Below are 15992 nucleotides of genomic sequence, written 5' to 3'. Positions count from 1 at the left end.
TCTGTTACTAGGCCCGCCTCCGGAGCAGAGCTCATGCAGAGCCCCTGCTCCCTGCCACTTCTGCTCAGACTTCTCTGCACTGAACTAAGATGGTGCCCACCTTTTATACTCCCTTCTCAATGCACCCAGGAACTGCTTCCTCCCTGCTCCTGCACTACAGGGTTCCCCTTCCTCAGTGTTCCCTCCCCCCACTCCAGCCAGGGACAGGGACTGTCGTGCCCATCTCAGGGGCATATTGGTCGCCCTGCCCCACGGTAATGTGGTGTAATGCATGCAGGTGTTGGGTCCTGATCCACACTCCATCCTTACCTGAGAGTGAGATATCACACCTCTGGGTGAGGTGCAATACCTCTGTAGCAACCGAGCCCTCAGGGTGCTACAGTTCCATTTATCTTCAGCCTAGGTGACGTATTGCGATACAGGGCCGTGATTTTGGCTATAAAATGGTCCCCTAGACCCCTACCCCAAGCTTTTTAAGAGAATCATATATGGCGTGCCAGGAGACTCTATGGAATGCTTTCTCAGCATCCAACGAGAGTATCTAATTACAAATTTTTAACTGCATCTAGCCCAGGAAATACTTTGTGCCTAGTAGCAGTGTCTGCTAGTCAGCGGATTATCCCGGCTGTTAAGCAAGCTACACCACCTGTAGTTTGGACACTTAATTTTTTCAAAGGAAATGCTTCGGGACCACGGGATACTCAGTGAAGAGCATCAGGAGGCACCCCAAGGCATAGGGGCTGGGACTGGCAGTAGGATGCCTTGCGATGGACAGCCGAGCTCGATCCTTATAAAAGCTTTTTAACTGCAGCAGCTTTAGTGGACGCTACTGGAGCTGGAATTACGCGGCTGCTGGCATGAGACTTGCCCTCCAATAGATCCTTGTAAATGGATTTAAAGTGTATTCATTCAAATTAGAGAGACAATTTAAATTAAAAAGCTTAGAGCTGCCTCCACCACAGGGGGGCTCACTCGACCCACCAGCGGACAGGCACCAGTATTGGGAGAGGGGGGCTGGCCGTCAGGGTTCACCGCGGCTCTGGCACAAACCCGGCGACACGGAGGTGGCACGGGCAGGAGCGGACTGAACGTGTCGGCTTCTCACTTTTTGGATTTTAGAAGGGCATGACATGCCTATATCTGTGTCTCCCCCTCCTTTTACTCCTCAACCTCTTTTCTTTTCTCATGACTATATGTGCTTGTCACTTTTCCATGTGTTAGTTGTGTCTTCTGAGCAGTTTGTCAGCTTTTGGACACCTTTGAAGGTGTTTTCTATGTGTTTCCATGTGTTTTTGTTTGCCTGCCATTGGTTTTAACGGTGTTCGAAGGTGTTCGACGAACAGTTCGACGAACAGTTCGGCCAACACACGGGTGTTCGACGAACCGAACCGAACTCGAACACTATGGGGGTGGCTCAACCCTAAAGAAGACTTCTGTTCAAGCATGGGGACTTTACAGGACTTGATAAGCGTTATGTACAGGAATAGCGGGTTCACAGTCATAAGCCTTTTCATTCCCACTGTATCGGTCCTCTGTAGGCTGCTCCAGGGCTCTTCAGCTTATCTGTTTTGTCTCTACGTCTCAAGTTTCTCTCTCCTTCCTCAGCGGTTTTGCATCCTATCACTATGGATGCCCTAGATCTACTGTTCAGGACCCCCACTAGTCCCACGCTCTCAGCCCTCTTTAGGTTCATTACCTTCGGCAACAACAAGCTCTCGGGTTTCTTGTGACTCGGCGTCTTATCCGATAACGCCTTCTGGAAGGTCTCTAAGTATCGTCAGTAAATTTCTTCAGGATCTCGCTATTCTTTGCTCCAGTCTCTTCTCACTGTGGATCACCCCTTGGCAGCACTTCACACTTATTACTTTGGTGTCTTCAGGGGTAGGAACGCGACAGTTAAGTCTACACCCCTAACTGTAGTCTGTGGCTGTATAGGCGCTGTTATACTGAGTCACGGCACAGTCAGACAACAGTATAGATTGGACCGAGATTAGAACGCAGGGCATGGCCTGGCCGATGGCTGTTCCGACCTGAGCATAACAGCTTCCTATATTTCTATGCAGATGTCATGCATGCATCGGTAGAGCCGCCAGCCAGTCCGTGCACTGTGTTTCGATCTTGGTCCGATTTATATGGCCGCCTGACTGTGCCCTAAATCAATAACTTTCTTGTATAAATCTTCCCTGCTATTGCTGAATAATCTGCTGTTGAAGTTATATGAAAATTAAGTGCAAGTGCTTTGGGGTGTACCAAAGCAATTCCAGCTCTCCAGGCCACACTCCATTCCCTGCCTGGCTCCTACGTTTGATTGCAAGTAGGCCAGCCTCTGTCATCTGCCACGTCTCGCTGAGATCTCTCACACAGACACAGATTCCAGGCGGATTTCTTCAAGAAAAGTATGGATCTACTCAGGGAAACAGCACCTATACAGCCAGACCCTCATTTTTAGGTAGAAAAAAATTCTTCTTCTAAGTGCCCTTTAATATTTTATGGCCTTTTACTTTGTGTTGACGTTAAAAAAAACCTTCTAGACTAAAGTTAAGCATAAGCTGAAATAACTTCTGTCATCAGAAAAAAAATGTACAAGATGGAAATAATTGATTACAACTGAGAAAGAAAAAGATGATTTGTTTCTGAAAGGCTGTGAAGAAAAATAGAAAGGGTGACATTAGCGTTCATTTTTAATTCAGGTAGGACACAGAAACTCAATTACTCTGTCAAAACTTTTCACATGTTACAAATGCAAAAATATTGTAAAGCAGAGGTTAATACTAATGTAGCACAGAGAAATCCCAACTGCATCCCCCATACCTGCTAGGTCAACACATGGTAGCAATCAATAAGTTAACCGGCAAATTATAAACAAAATTACTTTAAAGAAATATTGCTGCTTCTTGTTCGAATTCCCGGCCTGTCATCAATTTTTAAAACAGCTGAAGAATAACAGGTTTAGAAATGAAACATGAGAAACTGAAGTTTCCTCTAGAGCTGCCCATAGGCATAAGGATTACTAGCAGCCAAAATAATTTATAAGTGTTAAAAGGGTTATCTCACCACAGATCCCTTTAATATTAGAGCGACACTGCTGATCAACTAATTTTGGAAAGCCATGGGCAACTAACTAGATATTTTATTACAAAAAAAATCTTAGTTATAGTCTGTGCAATGATATTCCTGATGACTACAGCCGATTGTCAGGGGTGATCACTGGGGCATCTTCATTCAAAGAGCAGAAAGTTGGAGCTCTGCTTCCTGAATATACTGCAACGTGTATGTGGAAGATGGGAACATTAGTCATTTGCATAGTGCCACCCCAGGTTACACACTGTGACTGACGGTCCCAGTTGGAGGAAGCTGCGTAGCTCTTATGGAAATCAATGGCAAGACAAGAGTTTGGGGAAGAGTAGAGTCCTGACATGGTGTCTTATAGGCAGTGAGGTGGAACCGCAAGGGAGGGAAAGAGAGAACTTGACGTTAGTGATGAGCATAAATGTTATAAAATTTGAATTCACCAGTAATTTTCCCTAAAAATTTGATTTGCAATGAATTTATTCAATAGTGCTAAGCCCCTAACACAAAAGATGTGTATAATACTCAGAGGCCTCCCAAGACAGTATTAAACCCCTTTTGAGCTGTTTAATACAAAAACAGCCTCATTAATATCCAAGTGACCTCAACATATCTAGCTGAGGATGCTTTCACACTACGTTCTTTGCCACGTTCAGTGGTCTCTTTGGGGTTTACGTCCGAACCATCCGCAAAACTGGTTTTGGGTGTATGCGCCGACGGGGCTATTCACTATAATGGTACAGACGGTGTCATTGTGTGCTTTGTCGTGCATAATTTTTGGGCGTTGTAGGGATTTGTACTCACTGAGCCGCGTTGGAGGTAGGCACAGGTTCACACAGTGATGCAGTCCATGGGTTCAAACAAACTGGTGGTTTATTTAGTGTCCATACACCAGTGAGGAAACAAAAGTAACAGCCTTTTCCTGACACAAAAAGGAATAACAGAACAAAGCTCAAAATAATAAGTCCATGCAGCGTGGCCTCAGCCGTTTAACCCCTTAAGCCCCGCGGGTGGTTTGCACGTTAATGACCGGGCCAATTTTTACAATTCTGACCACTGTCAATTTACTCTGGAACGCTTCAACGGATCCCCCTGATTCTGAGACTGTTTTTTCGTGACATATAGTACTTCATGATTGTGGAAAAATTTCTTCAATATCACTTGCGTTTATTTGTGAAAAAAACGGAAATTTGGCGAAAATTTTGAAAATTTTGCAATTTTCAAAATTTGAATTTTTAAGCCCTGAAATCAGAGCGATATGTCACACAAAAGAGTTAATAAATAACATTTCCCACATGTCTACTTTACAACAGCACAATTTTGGAACCAAAATTTTTTTTTGTTAGGGAGCTATAAGGGTTAAAAGTTGACCAGCGATTTCTCATTTTTCCAACAAAATTTACAAAACCATTTTTTTAGGGACCACATCACATTTGAAGTCACTTTGAGAGGTCTTTATGACAGAAAATACCCAAAAGTGACACCATTCTAAAAACTGCACCCTTCAAGGTGCTCAAAACCACATTCAAGAACTTTATTAACCCTTCAGGTGCTTCATAGGAATTTTTTGAATGTGGAAGAAAAAAATGAACATTTAACTTTTTTCACAAAAATGTTACTTTAGACCCAATTTTTTTTATTTTCACAGGGGTAACAAGAAAAAATGGACCACAGAATTTGTTGTGCAATTTCCCCTGGGCACGCAGATACCCAATATTTGGGGAAAAAACTGTTTGGGCGCACTGTAGGGCTCGGAAAGGAAGGAGCGCCATTTGACTTTTTGATTGTAAAATTTGCTTGAATAATTAGCGGACACCATGTTGCGTTTAGAGAGCCCCTGTGTGCCCAAACATTGGAGCTCCCCCACAAGTGACCCCATTTTGGAAACTAGACCCCCCAAGGCACCTATCTAGATGCATAGTGAGCAGTTGCAACCCCCAGGTGCTTCACAAATTGATTCGTAAAAATGAAAAAGTGAAAAAAAAAAACACTTTTTCATTGTTACGAATCAATTTGTGAAGCACCTGGGGGTTCCAACTGCTCACTATGCATCTAGATAGGTGCCTTGGGGGGTCTAGTTTCCAAAATGGGGTCACTTGTGGGGGAGCTCCAATGTTTGGGCACAAAGGGGCTCTCTAAATGCAACATGGTGTCCGCTAACAATTTGAGCCGATTTTCCATTCAATTTGTTAGCAGACACCATGTTGCATTTGGAGTGTCCCTGTGTGCCCAAACATTGGAGCTCCCCCACAAGTGATCCCATTTTGGAAACTAAACCCCCCAAGGCACCTATCTAGATGCATAGTGAGCAGTTGGAACCCCCAGGTTCCAAATTGAATGGAAAATCGGCTCAAATTGTTAGCGGACACCATGTTGCATTTAGAGAGCCCCTTTGTGCGCAAACATTGGAGCTCCCCCACAAGTGACCCCATTTTGGAAACTAGACCCCCCAAGGCACCTATCTAGATGCATAGTGAGCAGTTGGAACCCCCAGGTGCTTCACAAATTGATTCGTAACAATGAAAAAGTTTTTTTTTTTCACTTTTTCATTTTTACGAATCAATTTGTGAAGCACCTGGGGGTTGCAACTGCTCACTATGCATCTAGATAGGTGCCTTGGGGGGTCTAGTTTCCAAAATGGGGTCACTTGTGGGGGAGCTCCAATGTTTGGGCACACAGGGACACTCCAAATGCAACATGGTGTCTGCTAACAAATTGAATGGAAAATTGGCTCAAATTGTTAGCGGACACCATGTTGCATTTAGAGAGCCCCTTTGTGCCCAAACATTGGAGCTCCCCCACAAGTGACCCCATTTTGGAAACTAGACCCCCCAATGCACCAATCTAGATGCATAGTGAGGAGTTGGAACCCCCAGGTGCTTCACAAATTGATTCGTAACAATGAAAAAGTGTTTTTTTTTTCACTTTTTCATTTTTACGAATCAATTTGTGAAGCACCTGGGGGTTGCAACTGCTCACTATTCATCTAGATAGGTGCCTTGGGGGGTCTAGTTTCCAAAATGGGGTCACTTGTGGGGGAGCTCCAATGTTTGGGCACACAGGGACACTCCAAATGCAACATGGTGTCTGCTAACAAAGAGACCCCATTTTGGAAACTAGACCCCCCAAGGCACCTATCTAGATGCATAGTGAGCAGTTGGAACCCCCAGGTGCTTCACAAATTGATTCGTAACAATGAAAAAGTGTTTTTTTTTTCACTTTTTCATTTTTACAAATCAATTTGTGAAGCACCTGGGGGTTGCAACTGCTCACTATGCATCTAGATAGGTGCCTTGGGGGGTCTAGTTTCCAAAATGGGGTCACTTGTGGGGGAGCTCCAATGTTTGGGCACACAGGGACACTCCAAATGCAACATGGTGTCTGCTAACAAATTGAATGGAAAATCGGCTCAAATTGTTAGCGGACACCATGTTGCATTTAGAGAGCCCCTTTGTGCCCAAACATTGGAGCACCCCCACAAGTGACCCAATTTTGGAAACTAGACCCCCCAAGGCACCTATCTAGATGCATATTGAGTAGTTGGAACCCCTTTGTGCCCAAACATTGGAGCTCCCCCACAAGTGACCCCATTTTGGAAACTAGACCCCCCAAGGCACCTATCTAGATGCATAGTGAGGAGTTGGAACCCCCAGGTGCTTCACAAATTGATTCGTAACAATGAAAAAGTGTTTTTTTTTTCACTTTTTCATTTTTATGAATCAATTTGTGAAGCACCTGGGGGTTGCAACTGCTCACTATGCATCTAGATAGGTGCCTTGGGGGGTCTAGTTTCCAAAATGGGGTCATTTGTGGGGGAGCTCCAATGTTTGGGTACACAGGGACTCTTCAAATGCAACATGGTATCCGCTAACAAATTGTCGGCTCAAATTGTTAGCGGACACCATGTTGGGTTTAGAGAGCCCCTGTGTGCCCAAACATTGGAGCTCCCCCACAAGTGACCCCATTTTGGAAACTAGACCCCCCAAGGCACCTATCTAGATACATATTAAGCAGTTGGAACCCCCAGGTGCTTCACAAATTGATTCGTAAAAATGAAAAAGTGAAAAAAAAACACTTTTTCATTTTTATGAATCAATTTGTGAAGCACCTGGGGGTTCCAACTGCTCACTATGCATCTAGATAGGTGCCTTGGGGGGTCTAGTTTCCAAAATGTGGTCACTTGTGGGGGAGCTCCAATGTTTGGGCACACAGGGACTCTTCAAATGCAACATGGTATCCGCTAACAAATTGTCGGCTCAAATTGTTAGCAGACACCATATTGGGTTTAGAGAGCCCCTGTGTGCCCAAACATTGGAGCTCCCCCACAAGTGACCACATTTTGGAAACTAGACCCCCCAAGGCACCTATCTAGATGCATAGTGAGCACTTGGAACCCCCAGGTGCTTCACAAATTGATTCGTAAAAATGAAAAAGTGGAAAAAAAAATACTTTTCCATTTTTACGAATCAATTTGTGAAGCACCTAGGGGTTCCAAGTGCTCATTATGCATCTAGATTGGTGCCTTGGGGGGTCTAGTTTCCAAAATGGGGTCACTTGTGGGGGAGCTCCAATGTTTGGGCACAGAGGGGCTCTCCAAACACAACATGGTGTCCGCTAACAATTTGAGCCGACAATTTTTTAGCGGATACCATGTTGCATTTGAAGAGTCCCTGTGTGCCCAAACATTGGAGCTCCCCCACAAGTGACCCCATTTTGGAAACTAGATCCCCCAGGGAACTTATATAGATGTGTGGTGAGCCCATTGAACCCCCAGGTGCCTCATAGAAAATCATAAGGTTGACTTGTGAAAATAAAAAAAAAACATTTTTTCCACAAAAATGCAAAAAAAAATATTTTCACAAGGGTACCAGGAGAAATTGCACCCCATAAGTTGTTGTGCAATTTCTCCTGAGTACTCATATACCCCATGTGTTGGAAAAAACTACTGTTTGGGCGCATGTAAGGGCTCGGAAGGGAAGTAGTGACGCTTTTGAATGCAGACTTTGATGGAATGGTCTGCTGGCGTCATGTCATGTTCTCAGAGCCCTTGATGTGCCTAAACAGTGAAATGCCTAACAAGTGCCCCCTTTTTGGTAGTGTTAGTTGATTTTTGAATTTTGTAATGTAGTGTTATACATCAGTTGTGTAGGACAATCTGACGAACACTACACAACTGACGTATGACAACCTGACGAACACTACGTCAGCTGTGCAGTGTTCGTCAGGTTGTCATACGTCAGAAATGAATTCAATAGTCCATCGAAGTATGGTACCTTTTGAAGCAGTGTTTCATACACAGGCCAGGTTTGTCGGGGCAGGTGTCACATTGGTAAATGGTGTCCTTGCATATTCCCCTTCGGTAACACACTCGGTACCTCTTTTGCGACTTTCCTTTTTTTCCGCTGTGAGGGATCTGCCCTGGGAAATGCTGGCCTGGTACAATTCTTGGTCCTTCAATTCCAGAAGTACTTGGGCCCGCTCTGTCACCGCTGCCAAATATCAGGGCCTTGATAACTGTTTCCTGAAACTGAAGATACGACGCAGAAGTCTGGCCAGCACATCGTGACAGAAGGAAAGCGTTGTGCATTGCCATCTATACAATGTGCACGGCCAGCTTCTTGTACCACACTCTGGCCTTTCTCAAAGCACTGTATGGCTGGAGGACTTGATCAGAGAGATCAACTCCCCCCATGTACTTGTTGTACCCCACTACACAGTCTGGTTTGACGACCTGTGTAGTGGAACCTCGTACAGTGCTGAGTGTGCTGCCATCACCATGTATGGTGGTCAAGAAAAGGACATCCCTTTTGTCCTTGTACTTGACCATCAACAGGTGGTCGCTACATTGGGCTCTGCTCTCACCCCTTTTGAGCAGCTGCCCAATTAGCGTCTTTGGGAGGCCTTTCTGAATTTTGCGGACAGTACCGCAGGCTGCGGTACGTCGCACAGAGAGGGACTGGAAGAGCGGGATACTTGTATAAAAGTTATCCACATAGAGGTGATAACCTTTATCAAGCAGTGGGTGCACCAAGTCCCACACAATTTTCCCACTCACTCCCAGAACAGGGGGGCATTCAGGGGGTTCAATCTGGGAGTCCTTCCCTTCATAAACTCTAAACTTGTGAGTGTATCCTGAGGTACTCTCACAAAGTTTATACAGCTTGATCCCATACCTTGCCCTCTTACTGGGCAGGTACTGCCGGAATCCAAGCCGCCCCTTAAAAGAAATTAAGGACTCATCCACACAGATGTCCCTTTGGGGCACGTACACTTCACCAAACTTGTTGTTGAAGTGTTCGATGACCGGCCGAACTTTGAAAAGACGATCAAAGTTCGGGTCATCGCGTGCAGGACACCTTGCATTATCTTGGTAATGCAAGAACTTGTAGATGGCCTGAAAACGAGTCCGGGGCATGACCATTCGGAACACTGGAGTGTTATACAAAACGTCAACACTCCAGAATTGCCTAAGTTCGGGCTTCTTCAAGATCCCCATAAGAAGGACCAAGCCCCAAAACTTCATCATTTCTACTGCGTCTACAGGAGACCAGTTAGAAAATGATGAAGAGGGGTTTTGTTCTAAAAATTGATGAGCGTATAAATTAGTTTGGCCCACCATGAGGTTTATAAAATCCTCAGAGAAAAAGACTTTGAAAAAGTCTATTTCTGTGAGGCCGGTGGTGTCAAACTTGATTCCTGATTCTGCTACGAAATCAGGAATCAGCGGCTCATAATTTTCGGGGGGCGAAGTCCATATAGGCTCAGTAGTGGGGGGCGCTGGAACATCTCTCCTGCGACGACGGCGGGGCGGGCCAGCAGAACCTGAGGAAGAGGAGGAAGAAGAGAAGGAGGAAGAAGAGAAGGAGGAAGACGACGAGGAGTCGGAAAAATAAAGAAATGTGGGATCCTCACCCTCACTGTCAGTGTCGGAGGCAAGAATAGCGTATGCCTCCTCCGCTGAATACTGAGTTTGGGATGAGCTGGACATTGTTTGTTATGTATGTGGTGCGTGTGTGTCAATACTTTGAGAGTGTGTGTGTCAGTACTTTATTTAGAGTGTGTGGAAAAAGGAAATACTGTATGTGGTGCAAACAGCGAGCACGAGTGTGGATTGGTGAACTATGCCACCGATCAATACTCGGCGGCTGCTGGATGTGCGCACAAATGTGTGGGGAGTGGGAAGAGGGGAATTGGGTTGGATGAGGGGAGATCAGATTACTTACCAAAGTCCCCTCTGTTCTTCTTTCAGGACCGGGAGCCCGGAGCAGGAGCCCGGCGCTGGTGACCGGGAGCCCGGCGCTGGTGACCGGGAGCCCGGAGCAGGAAGACGGGAGCCCGGAGCAGGAAGACGGGAGCCCGGAGCAGGAGACTGGCGCTGGTGACCGGGAGCCCGGCGCTGGTGACCGGGAGCCCGGAGCAGGAAGACGGGAGCCCGGAGCAGGAGACTGGCGCTGGTGACCGGGAGCCCGGCGCTGGTGACCGGGAGCCCGGAGCAGGAAGACGGGAGCCCGGAGCAGGAAGACGGGAGCCCGGAGCAGGAGACTGGCGCTGGTGACCGGGAGCCCGGAGCAGGAGACCGGGAGCCCGGCGCTGGTGACCGGGAGCCCGGAGCAGGAAGACGGGAGCCCGGAGCAGGAAGACCGGGGGCCCGGAGCAGGAGACCGGGAACCCGGAGCAGGAGACCGGGAACCCGGAGCAGGAGACCGGTACTGGAGCTGGAGATCAGAAGCAAAAGAATTAACAGGGACACTGGGGTGAGGCGGATTGGGGTGGGAAGGGGGGTAAAAAGACGGGAGTGGGAAGAGGGGTAAAAAGACAGGGGAGTGGGAAGAGGGGGATTGGGGTGGATGAGGAGAGATCAGAGATGGACTTACCAAAGGGTCAGCAGGACTGGAGCAGAAGACCCAGAGCAGGAGACCGGGAGCCCGGAGCAGGAGACCGGGAGCCCGGTGTAGGAGACCAGGAGCCCGGTGCAGGAGACCAGGAGCCCGGCGCTGGTGACCAGGAGCCCGAAGCTGGTGACCGGGAGCCCAGCGCAGGAGCCCGGAGCAGGAGCCCGGGAGCAGGAGACCGGTACTGGAGCTGGAGATCAGAAGCAAAAGAATTAACAGGGACACTGGGGTGAGGCGGATTGGGGTGGGAAGGGGGGTAAAAAGACAGGGGAGTGGGAAGAGGGGTAAAAAGACAGGGGAGTGGGAAGAGGGGGATTGGGGTGGATGAGGGGAGATCAGAGATAGACTTACCAAAGGGTCAGCAGGACTGGAACAGAAGACCCAGAGCAGGAGCCCGGAGCAGGAGACCAGGAACCCGGTGCAGGAGACCAGGAGCCCGGTGCAGGAGACCAGGAGCCCGGCGCTGGTGACCGGGAGTGGAGCTGGAGACTCGGACCAGAGCTGGAGACCGCTGCAGGATGCAGAAAAAAAGGTTACGGGGGTAAAAAGAGGGGGGAGGGGGGATTGGGGTGGATGAGGGGAGAACAGACTTACCAAAGTCTTCTCTGCAGGATCAGCAGCAGGCTCTGGAGCAGGAACCACAGCAGGTCAGGAGCAGAAGATCCAGGAGCTGGAGCACAAGATCCAGGACGCTGGAACAGAAGATCCAGAAGCAGCAGCAGCAGCGACTGGAACAGTGAGAAGATGGTCTTGTGGTGTCACAGAATATTCTGTGGCACTACAAGGCCCAGCACAGACACATCAGATGTGATCGCTCTGTAGAAATCCTCACCAAATGTGAGGGTCTGCAGGGCGGTCACAGGGTGATGATGGGGTGGTGACAGGTGGAGGTAATCTGATTGGAGCAATCATTGATGACATTGATCGCTCCAATCAGAGTACCTGAATACAGGTGACCAGGCGGTCACAGGGAGGTGTCACCCCTCTGTGACCCCCTGTGGTGCATGTTGTGCCCCAGCCATCTGATTGGTGACACTGATTGCACCAATCAGATATGGCTGGAGCAGAGCACGCACCACAGGGGGTCACAGAGAGATGACACTTCCTTGTGACCGCCGGTCACCTGTATTCAGGTACTCTGATTGGAGCAATCGATGTCATCATCGATCGCTCCAATCAGAGCAGTCTGGGGGCTTGAATCACATTACAGGGGGTCATGGGGGGGTGACAGGCAGGTCACAAGCCGGTCACCGCCCCATGACTGCCCTGTCACCGCGAGGTCGCGCTACGATCGGTGCGATCGATGTGATCGGCGATCGCACCGATCATAGCAGTCCGGGGCCAGGGCTGGGGTGTCCTATCAACATCCTAGGATCGGTGCTCATAGGAGCACCGATCCTAGGCTGCAGATCACTGTTTCCGGCAATCACATTGCCGGAAACAGTGAGAAATGCTGTGATTGGCTGTTCAGATTTGAGCAGCCAATCACAGCGATCGCTGGTGCGGGGGGGCGGCGACAGCCCCCGGGATGATGACGCCATCTAACAGGAGGTAGGATGGCACCATAACTTTAATGCTGTCACCGCGACTTAAGTCGCGGTGCCGCATTAAAGATATGACGTACTAATATGGGTCTGGCTCTTAAGTCCCAGGGCACAGACGCGTATTAGTACGGCAAATGTTGTTAAGGGGTTAAACAAAGTGCCTTCCTCTGCCTCCAGCAGAGTCTGAGCAGCACATGATAGGTCTGCTCACCTAGCCCAACACACACAGACAGACTGAGACAGGCGCAGCTGTCTTAAATCAGCTTTCCAAGACCTGGACTTCAGGTAAGTGAGCAGCTGCCCCCCCCCCCCCCCCAGCTCTTTCAGCTGTTCGTAAAACCTGGCCCTGTAATACGGACCCATTAAATTCCTCTCAGCACTATGTGTGCTGGAGCCTGCTTCTCTGGGTTCTACATCACCGAAGCTTTCACTTCGGGGACACATACAGTACAGACCAAAAGTTTGGACACACCTTCTCATTTAAAGATTTTTCTGTATTTTCATGACTTTGAAAATTGTACATTCACACTGAAGGCATCAAAACCATGAATTAACACATGTGGAATTATATACTTAACAAAAAAGTGTGAAACAATTGAAAATATATATTATATTCTAGGGTCTTCAATGTAGCCACCTTTTGCTTTGATTACTGCTTTGCACACTCTTGGCATTCTCTTGATGAGCTTCAAGAGGTAGTCACTGGAAATGGTTTTCACTTCACAGGTGTGCCCTGTCAAATTTAATAAGTGGGATTTCTTGCCTTATAAATGGGGTTGGGACCATCAATTGTGTTGTGCAGAAGTCTGGTGGATACACAGCTGATAGTCCTACTGAATAAACTGTTAGAATTTGTATTATGGCAAGAAAAAAGCAGCTAAGTAAAGAAAAACGAGTGGCCATCATTACTTTAAGAAATGAAGGTCAGTCAGTGCGAAAAATTGGACAAACTTTGAAAGTGTCCCCAAGTGCAGTTGCAAAAACCATCAAGCGCTACAAAGAAACTGGCTCACATGAGGACCGCCCCAGGAAAGGAAGACCAAGAGTCACCTCTGCGTCTGAGGATAAGTTTATCCGAGTCACCAGCCTCCGAATTTGCAGGTCAACAGCAGCTCAGATTAGAGACCAGGTCAATGCCACTCAGAGTTCTAGCAGCAGACACATCTCTACAACAACTGTTAAGAAGAGACTTTGTGCAGCAGGCCTTCATGGTAAAATAGCTGCTAGGAAACCACTGCTAAGGACAGGCAACAAGCAGAAGAGACATGTTTGGGCTAAAGAACACAAAGAATGGACATTAGACCAGTGGAAATCTGAGCTTTGGTCTGATGAGTCCAAATTTGAGATCTTTGGTTCCAACCACCGTGTCTTTGTTAGACTGTGACTGTGGAGGCCAGGTCATCTGGCGTAGCACCCCATCACTCTCCATCTTGGTCAAATAGCCCTTACACAGCCTGGAGGTGTGTTTGGGGTCATTGTCCTGTTGAAAAATAAATGATGGTCCAACTAAACGCAAACCGGATGGAATAGCATGCCGCTGCAAGATGCTGTGGTAGCCATGCTGGTTCAGTATGCCTTCAATTTTGAATAAATCCCCAACAGTGTCACCAGCAAAGCACCCCCACACCATCACACCTCCTCCTCCATGCTTCACGGTGGGAACCAGGCATGTAGAGTCCATCCGTTCACCTTTTCTGCGTCGCACAAAGGAGCAAGGAGGTATGCACAAAATGTGTTTCTTTGTTTTTTTTACTACACATTGTGAGATAGACAGTTTCCTTTACATTTCTGGATTCTGGAGAATTTTCTTTTGAAACAAGCCTTGGTTTCTGAATTTTTCTTTAGTAGCAAAATTTGGACTTAAAATTGCCCTCTTTGTTTGCAGTACGCGAAGAATAATCTGTTCATAGATTGGTGAATCTCTGACCATGTTTGACTCTGAGAGACTCTGCCTCTGTGTTCTGTTGTGAATAAAATTATTATTATTTATTATTATAGCACCATTTAATCCATGGCGCTTTACATGTGAAAAGGGGTATACGTAGCAAACAACAAGTACAATAATTTGAACAAGAACGAGTATAGGAGTAGAGAGGATAATATGGCTATAAGATTCCAAATCATTGCATTCTTGTTTTCTTTACATTTTATGCAGTGTCTCAACTTTTTTTTTAAATTGGGGTTGTGTAAAGTTACTGTGCAAATAAATATAATGCTACTATGTTTTTTCCACCAGGAGCTAATTTTCCTCTATGTTGATTTGTGCTTTTCCTCCTACTATTGTGAATATATGAAGTCAGTCTACAAAGTACAGTATCTATGAAGATGATCATTAGTGATGGGCGAACCCGAGCGGTAAAGTTCAGGGTCCGTACCGAACACATAGTGTCCATGCACAGACCACGAACACGGACTTCTTCCTGAAGTCCATGTTACTATTCGGGTTTGGCAGCCCGAACATCCTGTGTTTCCCACGCTGTCATCTGTGTGACAGCGCGAGAAACAGCGGCTCTTCTCAGCTGTCAGAGCGCTGCGGTTCCCACGCTGTCAAACAGATGACATCATGTGAGTCAGCAGCAGCTGTGACCGGCGGTAAAAAGGTTACCTTCAGTCACAGGCGTCCGCTGATGAGAGTACTACTCTCATCATTCTACGTCTGGTCTTGCTGAAAGCAACGAGACCAACCTTCCTCATTTCCGGTTTCTTAAATGAGACATCCAAGGAGTTATAGTGCTGTGATCAGAACTTGCTCCTTTCCCAGCAGTTAGACTCTCATGCCAGCTGTATAACAGAGCTGGCACCCATGTTGTATTTAGCATGCTTATCTGAGCATGCTCCAAACATGTAGTATGCATATCCTCCATACATGTACTGCAGATTAAAACCTGGCCGAAGTGGGCCCCAACACTCCCCGTTTTCGCTCGGTGCTGATGCCAGCCTTGTTACTGGAAATCCCCATTATACTGAGTAGTAAACTGCAATTCATCGTCTACAGACAAGTAGTTCTGTTTCTGGAAAAAAAAAAAAAAAAAGGATGCCCTTTTTTCTAATTTTGGAAAAACTCTTAAGTGACCAGTCACTTTAGCAATTCATCACGCACAACAAACTTGCATTGGGATAAACAATATGTTTAGTAGATTTTGCCCATGACTTCACCTGCATCAAACAAGACTACAATATGTGTTTCTATCATAACTGTTTGGCAAATTAGAGATTATCACTATGTGCCGGCTGCGTTCATGGAAAGGATGAGATCCAGAGAGTTTTTGATTCACACCATTGCGTTTTTCAGCGTCGGACCGGTACCTTTCTCACTGTAAAAAAACAAACTGAAGCGCCAAAACCACCGGCGCTGAAACGCGTTGGGATGAATAAGGTTGCTTATACTCTCCAGATCTTATCCTTTCCGTGAGAGCAGCCCACACATCATGATAATGTCCACTTTGCAGATTGCTATCTGGACGATACTGTCATCTAGCCATGGAGC

At 47.0% G+C, this 15992-nt stretch overlaps 1 protein-coding gene across 2 annotated transcripts in view; it reads left to right on the top strand.

The window, feature by feature from the left end:
• The window catches only part of SLC2A9 (solute carrier family 2 member 9), a 741777-nt gene that overhangs the window by 375393 nt on the left and 350392 nt on the right, over positions 1–15992 (top strand). The window lies entirely within an intron of this gene.

The sequence above is a fragment of the Phyllobates terribilis genome, unplaced genomic scaffold (assembly GCF_046119375.1).
Source record: "Phyllobates terribilis strain yellow unplaced genomic scaffold, ASM4611937v1 Scaffold_1__5_contigs__length_1240528914, whole genome shotgun sequence".
Lineage (NCBI taxonomy): Eukaryota > Metazoa > Chordata > Amphibia > Anura > Dendrobatidae > Phyllobates > Phyllobates terribilis.
This window is presented reverse-complemented; position numbering and strand designations above follow the sequence as displayed.